At 32.4% G+C, this 17,643-nt stretch overlaps 1 protein-coding gene across 7 annotated transcripts in view; it reads left to right on the top strand.

The window, feature by feature from the left end:
* Window positions 1-17,643, top strand: part of NOVA1 (NOVA alternative splicing regulator 1) — a 150,819-nt gene that overhangs the window by 13,957 nt on the left and 119,219 nt on the right. For 2 of the 7 annotated variants that reach the window (XM_053224332.1, XM_053224330.1), the window contains one exon: window positions 12,960-13,114. The exons of the other annotated variants lie outside the window; for them this stretch is intronic. The gene's annotated coding sequence lies outside the window, so the exon portion shown is untranslated. The remainder of the gene's footprint in view (window positions 1-12,959; window positions 13,115-17,643) is intronic. 7 annotated transcript variants of the gene reach the window in all.

The following is a 17,643-nucleotide window of genomic DNA, read 5'->3' as shown; positions in this document are numbered from 1 at the left end:
GTGAATTTGATGTCGTTCCAACACTAAAGTTTTGGTATATGAGAGAGACATTGGTCACTGAAAATAAAAACTGAAACTTCTTATTCATTGTAAATGGATTTTCTGTTATGTAATTATTTTATTTGGAGTTTCACATGATTATTGAGATTCAGCAGGATTCTCCATCATTGATATTTATTTCCTAAAGGAGTCACTGTTAATCGATACTCGATCAAAATCAGATTAATTTAAAAAAGACTGAAAAATAGGGCACTGTGTTTCCATTTAGAAAATGAGATTAAAAATCTATCTAGCGTTTTATACTGATTTGTGAAATCATTGGCTAGTTGTGTAGAGAAACATTAAAGAATTGAACAGCTGAAGTGACATTAAGCACCAGATGGGGATTTGAAATGAAAATATTCACTGTGTAATCTTTATTTAAGTGCTATTCATAATTCAATAATACCAGTCGTATAACTCAAAGTTGAATTCAATACAAAAAGGAAGCATAAGCAAAATCTCTGCCTTCAAATTGATACGCATATCATGGTATGATATCATGACTTGTTCTTAAAAGGGATAAATAATATAGGTAAGACAACTGCATACATTTTTTGCAGAGGCAGTACAATTCTCTGAGAAAAATTTTGAAGAATTTTGGGTTGTGAATTGTTTCAAAGTAACGTTTATTTAAATGGAACATCTTTTATGAATTCTGTCTTTGAAATTATATTCTATTTTGCATTTACAAACATCTTCTAAACTAGAAACTTCCAGCCATATTTTCTTTACAGTAATATTTTAAATTTCTTCTGAAGTGTATACCTATTTTGTTTAAGGAAAGGTATGTTCCTCTGAAAGCTTTATCACGTTTTTAGCTAAATTGGTATATTTGACATCTTGTTTAAGAACTAGAATGACTCTGGATATGAAAACACAAACTGTGATAATAAGAAAGATATGCCATATGTGGCAGTTTAGGTTGGCATATATCTCAAATGGCATGTTTAATGTACTGTATTACTAAAATTAGTAATTTTACAGTGGAAAGCTGCTACTCTTAGTATATAGTTTCATGCTGGTGGGCTTAGAATGCTGACAGACCCTTTACTTTGTAAATCCCTGTTTTCAGTCCTTGTAAAAATCTTTTCTCTGTTAAAATTATCTACATGGGATATGTGTTAGTAACTTATTCTCTGAAGTTTGTGAAAGTTAATGAAAGTATTATAAATAGTATATAGTTTGACAGATGATTATCGATGTGAATAGCAATCCTGTATGTTGTATTTTTGTCAAGGAATAATAATGCTAACATATTTATATGGCAAAAAATAGTTTAGCAAAATAAATAAGAATCGAAAACAGTATTTTTACTTTTAGGGAATGTACATATGTTGGCAGGAAAAGCTTTGAGGTTCTAGAGTCTTGGCAGTGAAGCTATTTGAAACAAACTGAAATAAATTATTGCCCTTTACAAGAAAATACTCAACTTTGAAATCATATTGCACCTTTCTTGAACATAACTTTTTTTCTTTTCTCTTTTAAAAATATTGATTTTACTGAAAATTTTTCTTAAGGCCCGTCAAATAATTCAGCAGACTGCATTAAAAATAAGTAGAGGGGCGCCTGGGTGGCTCAGTTAGTTAAGTGTCCAACTCTTGACTTCTTTTCAGGTCATGATCTCAAAGTTTGTGAGTTTGAGTCCTGCTTCCAGCACAGAACCCTTGGGATTCTCTCTCTCTTCTCTCTCTGCCCTTCTCCTGCTTGCTGTCTGTCCCTTTTTCTTTCTCAAAATAAACTTAAAAAAATAAGTAGAAACTGCAATGTGATGGGGATAATTTAGGTGATTTCAAGGGATAAATAATATAGGTAAAGGATATGAACATTTTTTGGCCACTTAAACTATGCAGGACAAATGCAGTTCTGCTTGAGGAAAATTTTGAAGAAATTTTGACTCGGAGAGATGTTTCAAGAAATAGTTATCTAAGTGCAGTATCTTTTAACGAGCCTGACTCTGAATTTATGTGAGTATTTAAACTATCTCTATTATCGTTAATGGGAAAAGTGATAGTCCTGTTTTTAAAAGTCTAAAACCAATTAACTAAAAGTTACTTAATAAAAGTAAGTGGTATATAAAAGTAGTTTATTAATCATGGCTTAGTTAGCTCTTACATTCTATTACTTATTTCAATTCTTAAAATTTCAATGTAGGCAAGAATTCTTATTTCTGTTTACAGTTCAGGAAAAGTAAGAAAGACAGTGAAAGTTGAAATGATATGTGGTATAGCAAGTTAATGATGAACCTGTTTTTCTTAAACTGTTATTCTGTACCTCTTTGCATTAGACTACTTACAAAGTTGATTTCAGAAATACAGTATTCAAAATTTAAGTAAGGTTCACCAAAATGCTGCATTCATTGGTCAGTCACTGGGAAATAATAGATTTTTTGATGGCTTAATAATTTTTGGCCCTATTCACATAATAAGGAAATCTTACAAATTTGAATTTTGCCATCAAAAGAAAAGCTGTAATAAACAAAATGGAGACATAGAAACGTTTTCTGTCTTGACCAGATCTCTGTAAACATTGAATTTTGATATCTTTTATGTACTTTTCCATCTTCCTATTGATATTAGACCTCTAAGGTAGTTTGCCATTTCACCTTATCTATGAAATTATTTTTGTGAGGTTATTTAATTATTCTCAGTTTGGCACTTATGATTTGCTTTTACTTTTTAAGTCATATATAACCACCGTAGAGATTTGTTAAATTATACATGAGTTAGAAAGATCTAGTCAAATAAATATGACAGTACTTCCTATAATAAAAATTTTCATGAGGAAAAAAATATGTTGGGTGTTAGATAGTGAAGTTTATTAAGAAATTATCAAGTCAGGGGCACCTGGGTGGCTCAATCACTTAAGCATCCAACTCTTGATTTCAGCTCAGGTCATGATCTTGTGGCTCATGAGTTCCAGCCCCTCATCGGCCTCTGCGCTGACCCTGCAGAATCTGCTTGACTTTCTCTCTCTCTGCCCTTCCCGTACTCACTCACTGTCTCTCTCTCTCTCTCTCTCAAAATAAATAAACTTAAAAAAAAGAAAGAAATTGTTAAATCAGCTCAGTGCTTTTTAATGCCTTCTGGGTATGTAGAATGGAATGCAAGACCCTCAGGGACCGTGTGGTGTCAGAGCAGAGTTTATCCAATCTCGACATTTAATAGCTGTATGATTTTTTTTGTCAGGTCCTTGGATCTATAATTTTTTCATCTGTCTAATGGAAATATTAGTACTCCTCACACAGTCATAAGTTGTTCCGGGTACCACAAAAGGGAAGATGTAAAAGTATGTCACATAATACCTGCCATATAAGCATTTTATAACCATCTTTTTAAATTTTTTCATTCCCATATTTGTTACATTTAATAACACTAAATATACAGCAGACATTTTAGTGTAAAATGAACTATAGAAATGTGGCTCTAAAAAGGAAAACATTGCTATAAGGAGTTTTTCTTTCAAAATTGCTTTTTTCTTTTAATAACTGATTGTTATTAAAATATAAGCAATACACAGAAAGTTAAAGCTCACTTTTCATCCCATCTCTTTAAAATAATATAAATAATTTGGTGTATATTAATTTTGACTTTATAAATGCCTTCTTATATTTTTATATATCTTATACATTCAATTCAATTTTTAGATACAATTGTCATATATATTTGTATTTGAATAGATAATTACAAGTGATATTCATTGTTATAAATGGGATGAATTTGCAGCAAATTTGCCCCTGTTGGTTAATGGATTTGTAGAACTTCTAAATACTCTAAGGTGTCCTCCCAGTCACAACTATGTGGATATTTTTATGTGAACATTTTTATGTACATAGCTTAAAAATGTGTTCTGTGATACGCCTGACGGTACACAGAGCCTTATTATTTATTTTTTACCCATATGATTGACCTGAAAACTAGAGATAAGGATTTATAATATTGAAGCATATTATAATCTCATATGAAGCACATGGGCTTCATTGTATTTAAGACTCTTGAAAATTAACATAATTTATTAAACCCTCCTTTTTTCATCTTTGTACATTCAAATATAAAATGTTAAAAATATTTAATAAGAAATCAAATGGTATATAGAATATTTAATACTTCTTTCATGATCTTTTTCAAGATACTGAGACTTCTGAAAATCCTTTACCTGTTAGTTGAAAAGAAAGTCATAGTGTATTAAATGATGAAGCTAGATGTTTAGTAATATAGGTGATAGTTCAAAACTTATTTTTCAGCCGTTTTTAGCTTAAAACATTGTCTTAATTGCTTCTGTAAAGCAATTTAGTTCATGTTCATGCAACTTTCAGGGAAGATCCTCTAAAATTTAGTGGTATAGTTTTACTAAGAGTATGTTTTGGGGTCATGCCATATTACTTTCCATTCCTTAACAAATATTCATATTTTCCTTGACTTATCACAAAAATTCTTGATTACCATTATGGTGAAAAATTTGTTATGTGTGTATATTTTGTTATCATCAGTGTGTAAACTTAATGTATTCAAGTGCCTTGCATATTAGATATATTTATATGTTAAATATTTAGGATTTGTCTAATCCCATAGCAAAAACAATTGTGTATATGATTTTTTTTGTGTGACTGTGACTTTAAGGGCAATAAATATACTTAAGATCATACCGATTCTTACTGCTTTGTGGAAAGTATAAAACCTTAGTGAATATCTGCCATAGTACAGAGTAAATTCAATTAAATATTTAGAATGTTACACCTTTGAATATGTAAGAGTACTAAATGTTTTAGGAAAAAATGAAGCAAGAAACTTTGCTAAAGGTCATTTAATTCCATAATAATTAAATTTGTGGGCCTAATCTTTAGAGTGATGGATTTATTCTTAGATACTTAGAACACATAGAGATGTTGAGAGTGTTTGAAATATGATTAGATTGAGTGTAATATTGAATGTTGGCAGTTTATGGAAGAGGAATCTGTATTAGTCGAGGGTAGAGGAGACTGAGGATTATCTCTGATTATATTAGGGTATGGTTTGAGGAATTATTGAAATTTGAGATAGTCTGTGAAAGCTGAAAATAGCCCCAACTTCCTTGTCACTTGCAGCATTTTCACTCTTTTTTAGAACTAGGGCAGCAGGCTACACCATATATGATGACTTTAAGTATTAATTCCAAAACTTTCACTGTCATCCTGATTGATGATCTTCGTCCTGTTTCACTGAGAAAATAAAAGTAATTAAAAGAAATTTCATATGCTCCCATCACCAGATCTAGCCACCTAACTACATCAGTGCCTATGTAGTCTGTATTTTCTCTTATTCCGATAAACTGTCCCTGCCCATACCAAAGGCTAATCCTCCACTTTTATTCTAGGTTTCATTCCCTCTTAGCTACTCAGGAATGTTTTAGCAATTCTTTCGTCTTCTTATGTTATTAGTATACCAGTCAACAGCATTTCACAGTGATCACTGTCTTCTCTTTAAAGCATTTCATTTTGCTTTGAGCACACCTCTGCCTCACTGATTGCAGCTTCCAGTTTCCTTTGCAGGTTTCTTCTCATTTTCCTGAGCTCAGTCCTTGGACCGCTCCATACTTTTTCTTGTACATGTTTACACCCTTGGAGATCCTATTCATATTCAGTGTCATGGCTTTAAATAACCATCTGTTCTTCCATGACTACCAAATGTTTATATGCATTCTGGACCTTTCATCTGATCTCTAGGCTAATGATGCAGTTACCTACTGGGTATCACTTGTATGTCTAATAAATATGTTATAATGAAATATTCTGATCTTTCAAATCCTCAAATCTACTTCTCCCACCGTCTTCTCTGTCTTAATTGCAACCTCATCCTTACAGCTGCTAAGGCCAAAAATCTTGGAGTCATCCTTACTTTCTCTCTTTCTGTTAAAGTTTACATTGAATCCATCATAATTCCAACTTTGTTCAAGATTATTTGCCTAATGTGAAAGCCAAAAGCATATATTAAAAACAAAGTAAATATTGTAAAAATGCATTCTGTTCTGCTTACCCAGGTGCAGAATCAAGGAAAGATGTAGTTAGCTGTGAGTTCAGTGTTAAAGCTCTAGAGAGTGACAGAAAGTAACCTGTCCTAGTTACTGGATTGACCAGACTGAGCCCTTGAATTGTTCATAGTTTCAAAAGATAAAGCAATGGGAAATCTAGATTCATGTTTAATTTTATGTTATAGGGAAGTCTATAGGAAATAATCTGTATTCTAAGGATTATAAGTATCAGTACAATCATAATAGTAGCATAAATGTTTTATACCTGCAGGAATTGATTTTCAGAGAATAAATATGAAGCAGTAGAATTAAGAAAATTCTAAATAATGCCAGTTCATTGGATTGTATCAAAATTGAATTTTTTGAATGTTGAGGACATAGTTTAAAATGCAAACTGTTAGTTTAAAATGTAAACAATATATACATTGTGAATGATGATTAAATATGTACTGAACCATTTGGAATATTGTGCCAAATCAAAACTGCATCTTTTTTTGAGGATTATACCTTAAAGAAAATACACACCTAAAAAAATAAATTACCTGAGTGGTAATTGTTTACCTATAAAATATTTTGAGATACTTTTATGCTTGTCAACAGGGAACTTCCTCATTTTGCTGTCTGTCCATGAAATATTATTCTAGTTAATGGACTTCATTTCTCTTTCTAATTTAAATCAATTAGTTTTCACTTTACTATTTTATGTTTCTCATTCTGAAGTCAGTTATTAAAGGAAATTGTATTATTTCAAGCACAAGGATAAAAAAAATAATTGAGTTTTTATAGTGCTAATATATTTTCAATAAATAATTATGTATAACAATTTTGATTCCTTTCTAATTATACATTTCATTGGTATGTCTTCCTGGCAAAAGATCTTTGATCTCTGGAAATAATCTGCCAGAATAAGATAAAATCAATCTGTATACCTGTCAATGTATAGATGATTCAGTAGAGGAAGTTTCAGTAGAGGAAGGAAAGCTGATGGATGTGGCCTCCTGGAATTCAGGGGCAAGAATGTGTGTATGCATTTGATTTCATTTTTACATGCAACATTGAAATTTGATTTTTGTGGCTCAAAATTTTAGCTTAAAATTTGTGACAAAACAATTTATTTTGGCATGCTTAGTAATTACATATTTCTTTCTTAAATCATTCCTTAGTATTATTAGTGCTCATTTATGTGAGACGTGAGTTTGCACATCATTCTTACATACTATTTTGGAAATATCTATATGATACTATTTTCATACAGGTGATAGAGACAGATTTTAATAGGCTTTTCTGATTCCAAAGCCTATTCTCTTTTTATCATATCATATTATGTTGTCAAAAAATCCTTTCAGTGAAAGCAGTTTTCCCATATTTTACTCATTTTGAAGTTTTTTTTAATTAAAATTTATTTTAAAGTGTTATTACATCATTGGCTGGTTTCAGCATACTCAAGTCATGCTTTTAAATTTTCATCTGTGTAAAATAGCTTTAAGATTTGTCTGCATAAGCAAATAAAGCATATTTAGACTATGGTCATATTTAATAAAAGTTATATATGAGAATGAAATATAACTGGAATTGTAACCTAATTCCTGATTCATAACTTGATATTGTTTCTATAAATTTGGTATTGACTAAGTTAAAGATGTGAAGTAAAGATTTACTTATTTATGTACTTAGCTAGCAAATATTTATTAAGTGTGAATTGCATAGTGGGCATTTTGCTATGTGCAGAGATATTAAAGACCAAATATCCTCTCAGAGAGAGGATATGAAAGAGGATATGGAGAGAGGATATGGAGTGTCTGGCTAGAGGGTCTTTTAGTTGTGTCAAATAATTTGGACTTTTATTATTTTAAATCTAATTGCATACAATATGTTAAAACGACTTTCTAAATCTCTAGTTATTACATATTCAAACCTATATGGATGATCAAAACACCTATATGGTAGAGGGTATTTGCAGTTGTCAGAGAATTATTTAGTTAGAATTTACCTAGGACATATTTGACAATATAGTTAGCATTTTTTAATATTAAAAGCCATTATGTTTGGAGTAGCTGGCTAACTTTAAAAATGTGAAGTTATTAGGTAACTATTTTCTGATAACATTTTTTTTTTCAGTTTTAAGTAACCATTCATTTGTGTGGCTCTGTTTAAAGCTGGAACCAAAAGTTGTTTGCTGCAAAATATAGCTTTATATTAAGACTTTGTTAAAGAGAACGATGTGTATGGAAACTATCAGAATTAAATGATTTGAAATTAAATAAGAGTGACATTATCAAAGTAGCAGTGAATGTGTTACACTCTACACTAACCATATCATTACTGTTTTACTTTTTCCAATTTTATGGTATCCATTTCTGTTCTTGAAAATCTTTAAAAATGTGTAATCCTTGTTTTCTTGAACTGTCATTATTTAAGATAAAAGTGTAGGGTCTGATGTTGCTCAGCCTCATACTTTTATTGTCATCCACTTTTTGTACTTTTGCTCTGAGGTCGCTGAGCATCCCTAGATAAAAGACTAAAATTGGACCAATTGATTCTGCTATTCAGCATAGCATATTATTTCCAATTGAGCCAGCTCATGTTTGTTTTTTTTTTCTTTCACTAATCTCCATTTAGCTTTCTATCCTGTGCCTGTGCTTCAAACTTTCCATCTTTGTCAGCCTAGCAATTCACCCAACACCTTCATACTCTGTAAATGAACTTGCTTTAGTTTCTTGAGATCATCTTCACAGACCTCCATTAACTTCTTTTTACTTTATATTACTCTGTAACTTTGCTTTTACTCTTTTCTTACATTTATCTTTTGAGATGGAATTCTCTCTTCATCTTTTGAGGCTATATTTCAGCCTGTTTCTTTTTACCTTTTTTAGACTCTTGTTTTATTATCTCATTCTTTTGGATCTTTTTTATTTTTTTCATTAGATCCTTCTCTTTGGCTTGGAAATCTCTTCAGTTCTTATTTATCTTAAAGTACAAACCACTACATCCTTTCTTTGATTCTGATAATTCTCTTATGGTTACGCCTCTCATCCCTCTGCAAATTTTCTTGAAAGCATAATCTGTATGCTGAATTTCCATTTTCTCAACATTCAATGCTCCTGAAGTTATTCAACTCTCTTAAAGTTTTGTTATCTCTTAGTTCTTTAACTCACTGAAATAACTTTTTCAATTATCTAGTCATCACCTTCTTAATTTTCTGGAGTATTCCATGTTGATAATCACTCTTTTGATACTTTTCTTCCTTTGACTTTGTTGACATCGTAAGATTCTGTTTCTCTTACTGTCTTTCTAACTGTATCTTCTTAAGCATTTTGAGGAGTTTCTCTGTTTTAAATCATCCCCTCAATGTAAAATTACATTAGATTTTGTCCTTGCTCCTATAGTTTTTTCTGACTTTATTACCTTTGTTCAGATCATTCTTAAGGGCATATGTTTAGCTCAAAACTGTTTTGAACTTTAATTTGTGTAGTTCTCATCATAGATTTCATGTATTTCAAAAAAAGCTGATTATTATTTATTTTTTATTTTTTTTAACATTTATTTATTATTTAGAGACAGAGAGAGACAGAGCATGAGCATGGGAGGGGCAGAGAGAGGGGGAGACAGAATCTGAAGCAGGCTCCAGGCTCCGAGCTGTCAGCACAGAGCCCGACGCAGGGCTTGAGCTCACGAATTGTGAGATCATGACCTGAGCCACCCAGGTGCCCTTAAAGCTAATTATTTAAACCTTATTTACAATCTTTCTGTTACCTTGCCCTAAAAGTACAAGTTCCTTAATATGGTTCACATGATTTGCCCTTTTACTCTTCTTTCCAGAAATAGTTGGTTTTCTTTCCATCTTAATCCTTTATTAAATGAAACACACACAACATATCCACATGCGCGTGCACACACGTACACACACACACACCACTATTCCTATGTATCATTAAGGTTCCTACTTACATATGTCATCATTTATAAAGTCTTTCATGACCATGAAAATCTAGTTAAGGCACTCTTCTTTTATGCTCATGAAGCATTCTGTACTTAATGTTCATTGCAATTGTAAATCTGATCTAGCAGAGTAAACTACTAGCTCATTGGTAATACAGACCATATCACCTTTACTTACAGCGTATCCCTAATATTTGACATAAGATCTTAATGAAAATGTAGTCTCTTTCTTTTGAGTACCCTAAGCATGTAGAGATCATTCCCTTGTTTGGCAACACCACAGTGGCAGGGTACTCCCAAAGAGAGACTGTCTGATCTCAGTTGTTCTCTGTTCTCTTTAGAATGTAAGATACTTATTTCATCTTCTTCCCTTCTTCAGATTCTAGTTTCCAAAACCGCAGGCAATATGAAAGGCATAATTATTCATTATATTACATATGTATCGAAATCTTTTTTTTTTTTAATGTCTTATTTATTCTTAAGAGCGAGAGCAGGAGCAGATGAGCGGCAGAGTGAGAGAGGGACACAGAATCTGAAGTAGGCTCCAGGCTCTGAGCTATCAGCACAGAGCCTGACGCAGGTCTTGAACTCACAGACTGCGAAATCATGACCTGAGCCGAAGTCAGACACTTAACCGACTGAGCCACCCAGGCGCCCCTTTGTCAAAATCTTTTAATCCATATTGTTTAGTCTCTAATCCAAAATAACACGTCACCAGTCTTTGCTCTCTACTTCACTAATCTGTAAGTCAGGTGTGAGTTGATATAGAGGAGGGGAGAGAACAAATTCTGTAACCCATCCACTTCCACATATATGTGGTCAGTAGACTAACCAGGAACAATACTTACGCGTATTTATAATCTGTGAAAAGAAGCATTTCACAGAATTTAGGAGGATTAAATGAGGGAGAACATGAATGATACGTTGAACTTAGGCCTGTTTGGAATTATTTTAAAAAGTAAAGTGCCCAAATACTATAAAACTTATGGAAGATTCTATTTCTGCATATTACAGTATCGTAACACTGCTTCCTGAAGAGGTGATTCAGGAGATGATAGTTGTGCCAGAGTGATTTACCCTTATGTGTTGTTTTGGGAACAAAATGCCACTGCAACTTTTATCTGTGGTTTTAGAATATATATGTATATGTGCATGTAAATGTGTCTGTATATTTGTAGATAAGTGTACATATATATTATATAGATAATAGCCCTCCTTAATCTGTTTTGCTGAGAAGTTCACCTTGACAACTGCAGTCAAGTGATGAGATTTTCAGTGCTGAGATTTGCAGTGCTACAATCACAGTGACTGAGGATGGATAACTTTAGTCAACTCAGTTTTTGGAAATAATAATTTATATCTTTAGTGAGGGAGAAAAGTATTTCCTCCTGTTACCTTTTTTGACATTTACTGTTGTAGATCCTTTCATATAAAGAACCAAGAATGGAAGTTGTAAAGCCATTAAGTAATGAAAACACTGGACTCCTGTTTCTGTATTGAATCAGAACTTCAACATTATTTGGGCTTATTTCATTATGATACTGAAGATCACAAAGAAATAGTATACTATTGAGGAACTAAAGATTTGAAACAATCTGGGACTAATTCTTTTCAATTAGAAAATTGCCTTAGGCTACTTTCTCAAGTATTACAGTAGTTGAAATTGGGTGTGGTAATTATTCGTCATTAATAATGAGCAAGTTTTACATCTTAAATTTTGCCGCTTTGAACTTTTTGATAGTTTGTATACCTAGATCTGAGTCTTATCCAGTTACTTTCCATGATAAACAGAATTTTCTAGATAAAGAAATAAGATTGCTATGCACATGTAATTTTTAGAAATTAGATTGGAAACATTCTTTAACACTCAACTATATCATCCTTATGCACTTCTTGGTCTTTGTTAATATTTTAATCATCTGTTTTGTTAAGAAATATGATCTAATAAACTGCATGCAAATGCAGACTATAATTCAGGCTTTTAAATAATTCACATTTCCTGTTCATTCAATCAAAATGTTTGTGTTTTTGGGGAGGAAAATGGGGAAGAAATGAATTAAAATGTAGTATGATATTCTATATGCAAGATACTTTCCTTGGTTCTTTCATTTCAGTGATTTTTCATTTCTAGAAGTGTTGTTTGATTCTTTTTCAGATTTCTTTGCCCATATGTTTACAAGACTCTACATACTTATTTTAAATTCTCTGTGATAATTCTGCTGTTTCTTTTTTCTGCTGGTTGTAGCCATGCTTCCTTGTGCATTTTGTAAATTTTTTGTTGTTAATTTTTGTTATAGTTCATGTAGGAATTTTTGAAACCTTGGATAAATGTGGTTTCCTTCAGAGTGATGTTGCATTTACTCTTGTAAGGTGGCTGTGGTCAATCCTAATTGGAACAACTTGAAACTGAATTCTTGGCTTGAGGTCATTTGAACTACTGAGGTCTGAATTCAGGCTGAAAACCTGCTTGAAAGTGGACTTGAAGTTATGAATTCCCAGAAATTCCTCCTCCCCACTTTCCAAGTGTGTGTGCTGGGGGACTTGTCAGAATGAAAGGATGTTTCTGTTTAACTCTTACACTGTATTGGTGTCAGGATTATTGGGGACTCTTCCTAGGCTGTCCACCTTGGACATACTCTCTGCTTTTTTTTTTTTTTTCCCTAATCCTTATGGTCAAGAAGATAAAAAGACAGAAGCTCAGATTACCTTGGTTCATCAAATGTACTCAAAGTGAATATGCTCTCAAATGTTCTACTTACTCATCTGGGTTCTTGCATTCACTTAGGTCTTGACTTCAATATATATTACTGTCTTGCTAGCTAACCAATGCCATTGAAGAATGTGTTAGTATTTTTCCCCAGTATGTTTAGATGTTTCAGGCAGAAAATCTGATCTGATTATCTAATGTATTATTTTGTAATATATAAAGAATGCTACATTTTTTTATACCAAATTATCTTACCTGTTTCCCCTAGGTACTCTTGTAGTCAGTACATGTATTAAAACCATTTCAGAAATGAGGTTACCTGACCTAAGTCATGCAGCTGTAACTGAAGAAGGTTGATCTTTATACAGATTGATCTATCTGACTCCAGAGTCCATGCTCTACATTGTACAACACTGCCTGCGTGTGAGTTTAGATTCTTCATCTACAAATATTTGTTCTAAATAGTATTCATTTTGTTGATCATTGGTGGTATATAGAAAGAAATGGAATCCTGAATTCGTATCTCCAAGGAGTCTTGAGAAAGAAGATATAATAACCATTACTATACTGTAGAGTTAGCAGTATGTGTCAAAAACAGGTCATAAGTGCACTGGGATTCCCTTACAAAAAAAAATCTATTTTCAATTTTCCCTAAATCTCTCCTGTTACCCCAATGTTATCTGCTTAGTTTTTTTTCTAACATCCCAGCAGATCCTTCCTTATAGCCATCTTTCCCTTAACTTTCTCATAGCAATCCTGTCAGTATTTTTGTTAGGATTTGTCACCTCGTAAATATCAAGAAACTCTTCAGGTGTTACAAATGCATGCAGAAATAAACATAATACAGTATTTGCCAAGCTTTTCTCAGTAAAGACACAGTAGTTCAGGAGAGCTTTATTGATTACCAAATGGAAAACTATTAAATAAGAAAAAGCATAACTGGTTCATCTTGAGCAAGAAAAAAATTGCTTAAGATGTTCAGATGTTTTTCCTTTTGAGATAGCTACTTCAGATTTAATAGATTTGAGAAAATGGAAAGTTAATGAAGCAGAAGAGTGGAAATGAAACAGGTATAAAATAACCATGTGCATAATAGAAGTGATCTTATTAACAGTTGTCCAGATTAGGTTACTCTAACCACTACCAAACTGTTCAAATCAAACAAGATGTGTAAATGTTGTAGGATAATGCAAATAAGAGAAACTATAAATAAATTTTTCTAAAAGCATTCTTTATAAATTACATTTAAAATTGATTATACTGTATATTATTTTAGATTTTAACATTTAAATCAAAAGTACATAGACTTTAATACAGTTGCTGTTTAGATTATAACTTAGCATCTTTTTTGTGAAGTTTATTGGGAAAAGTGAGCTAAATTAAAGGAAAGTATTTTTATAGGAAATTAAATGGATTTTTTTCATTTTCTAGTCATTCATTGAACTCATTTTCTGTGAGAGATACTTCTGAGTACTACTGAAGAAATATATGAGGTTCTACTTTTGGGAGAGGCAAAAGAAAAATATGTTTGTCTAAAGATTGGTCTCTTAGGGAAGATTTTAAAAAGTAGCATTTAGCCCTTTAAAAAGTATGTAAATGGCTCTATTTGCTTTTCTGATCTCTTATTATGATCACTCCTGTTGTCTTCTAATTTTTATTGATAATGGAAATTACCAATGTCAATAAGAAATACCAAGTAAGAAAGAATAATTATAATGGGTCTTCTTTCTCAGTGTCTGTTATTTTACTTTTAGAACTATAGTTTTTGCTTTCATAGTCTCGGTCATATTATGGGATTAATTTTCATATTAGTTAAGAGGTAAAATAGTAGATAATAAGGGACAGAATGTAGCAAAATGATAACAATAGTGATAATGATACAGCTAACATTTATTGACCATTTACTGTTTATAAGGCTATATTCAACACACTACATATTATTTGTTCTGGCCAGTAATTTTATGAAGTAGGGTCTATTCTTTTTTTTTAATGTTTATTTTTCAGAGAGAGAGAAAGAGAGAGAGAGAGAGAATGGGGGAGGGGCAGAGAGAGAGGGAGACACAGAATTCAAAGCAGGCTCCAGGCTCTTAGCTGTCAGCACAGAGCCTGACACAGGGCTTGAACCCAAGAACCCTGAGATCATGACCTGAGCCGAAGTCAGATACTTAACCGACGGAGCCACCCAGGTGCCCCTGGGTCTATTCTTACATATAAAAAACTAAAGCACACACACAAAAAAAGTTAAATCACTTTCCCTAGGTACTTAGTTGTAACCACTGAAGCCAGACTACAAAACACATGTATATAGCAGTCTGCATACAGTTGATTTTTAATGGTAATTCTTGTTCTGGTGACAATGAACTAGACCTGGAATTTGAAGCTACTGATAATATAGAATAGTTCTGTTAATAGCTTTCAAAATAGATATAATATTTTCTTAGAAGTTGCAAATCTGTTATGTGCCCTGTGTCTAACCTTAAACTCTGCTTAAATTCTTTAACCATGGCATTAAGATTTTGCTAAGCTGTTTGGTTATGTCACAACATAACATTATGACATTTTTGTTTTTTACTTTACCATGATTCTGAAACAGTATTTCATCATTCATGTAATTCATGTAGTTTTGTTCAAATTATATTTTCATCTGTGACTTTCTCCTCAATGCAGCATGTTTTCCTACCAGTTTTTCAGTTTTATTATATTTTCTTTCCTTTTGCTCATTTAAATGCTGTATAATGATCATAGATCGATTTCTGAGTTACTATGTTTTTTTTCTATATGAATGCCCATTTTATGTCTTTCTTTTTTTGTTGTTTATTTTATTTTTGAGAGAGAGGTGAGTGGGGGAGGAGCAGAGAGAGGGAAACACAGAATCTGAAGCAGGCTCCAGGCTCTGAGCTGTCCGCACAGAGCCCAATGCACGGCTTGAACTCACAAGTCCTGAGATCATGACTTGAGCCGAAGTCAGACGGACACTTAACCGACTTAGATACCCAGGTGCCCCTATAATGTCTTTCTTTATTTAAGAACTTTATCTTTACTTTGTGTTCTCATGCTCCTTTTTTCTTGTGTCACATTTTCAGTACAATCAGGGATTAAAGAAGATTAAAAAGAAAATGTGGTGGTCCTGGTTTTAAGTTAATTAGTTTCATTTGTTAGTGACTTCTTTTTATTATGTAGTTAGTCCATTTCCATCCAGTATCATTTGGTCCTTACTGTAGAACAGTGTTCAGTGCTAGATTACACAAATGAATGAGGATGGTCTGCCGTTTTTCTTTGTCTATGCAGTCTCTTAGAGTGTCTTGGCCTCATATCATACTGAAATTTTGGTCTTTTATATATGGAAGCCAAGAAGTAATAAGACAGATCTAGAATAAGACAAGAAAGAAAAAAGGTAAGGGAAAGAAAAGAGCAGAGAGTGGTGGACTTTGGGAGCCGGTGTGCAAGCACTGTTGTACTGGGACAACAGCAGATACTGTGGCACAGAAAGAAGCCCCTGGAGGACAGAATGTCTGTAATCTTGCAAGCGGAAAGGGTGCTTAACACACCTCAAGGGCAGCACTGTAAAATAGTGAAAGTCTTAGCCACAGGATAGTTGCCCATCATCTGTTTTGGGGTAGAGGATAAGTCAAATAGCTACCTAGATATTAAAAATGATAACATTTTGTTTTTGCAGAAGTGCAAGAGTCCAGGTACAGTGCGTATAGATGAAGAGCAAAGTCAAACAGCTATTGTGGTTTTTTTCCAGACAGAAAGGCCAATGACAGAAGTGAATTGTCTCAGTATGGACTTAACAAGGTGACAGCTCCTCCTGACTTCAATAGCTCTTGCATTTTATCTTTTGCTATTTACACTAATTACCTTGCCACACAGTATAATTACTGATGCTCACAGTGATGATCTTACTGTATCAGAAATGTTTAAGTTGCATACCTAATGTTTTGTGAAGTTAGGGATATATATGATACATTTTAGAAAAATTTCCATAAATGTATTTAAAACTCAGGTATAGTACTTAAAGGTTTCACTTTTAAAAAAAAATACTACGATGGAGAAAACCCAGTCCCTACCTGACATCAATTTGCATATCTCATGTGTAATGCAGAGACCTTAAAGTAAATTTCATCGTGTAGGTTTTTAAATAATTTTATCAAAAAGGACTTAAAGCATTTTACATAAGTACAAATTGCAAATTAATATGATTTTTTTGTTGAGGCATAAATGACTTGAAACATTATGTATATGAAAGATTTAACATTTTTATCTCACAGAAACACTAAACCAGACATACATGTTAGACATGTTTTAATAATTAAAATAGTCCTTTACCACATTGTTTATATATTACATAGTAATAGGATTATTTACTATCAGTTTTGTTATAATTTTCACCCATTTAACTAACTTACCATATTTAGTAAGAGAAAGAACAAAGGCTTTGAAATAAGTCCAAATAGAGTATGAATTTGTCTTATCATTTCATTTGTTAACACTGTGATCTTTGGGCAAGTTGCTTGATCTCTTTTACAGTTTCCTAGTATAAATATGGATATGGGAGTACCTGTTGCAAAGAGCTATAATGAGTGATGATGTACATAAAAACTATAAAAATACAAACTGAGCCCTCAGTAACTCATGTTGTCTCGGTATAAAGCAGCTTGTGGTTACAAAATTATGTAAGAATGGCTTCTTGATTTTTACCTTAATTAGCAGTGCTTGAGGTTCTCCGTATGTACCAAAGAAGAATGACTCATATCTACACAAAACTTATTAGTAAAGTTAATTGTAATTAAAATTGTTTGACATTTCTTCTTTCACTACTCTTTATTTATTAAAGTAGCCATTGTATATAATTTCTTCAGGCATGGATGTGAAATCGTGTTGTGGAAAACTTTTGTTTTTGGAAAATAATTATTACTCTGTATCACATGTATGGCAGTTCACTGCTTAAA

The sequence above is a fragment of the Acinonyx jubatus genome, chromosome B3 (genome assembly GCF_027475565.1).
Source record: "Acinonyx jubatus isolate Ajub_Pintada_27869175 chromosome B3, VMU_Ajub_asm_v1.0, whole genome shotgun sequence".
NCBI classification, from domain to species: Eukaryota; Metazoa; Chordata; class Mammalia; order Carnivora; family Felidae; genus Acinonyx; species Acinonyx jubatus.
This window is presented reverse-complemented; position numbering and strand designations above follow the sequence as displayed.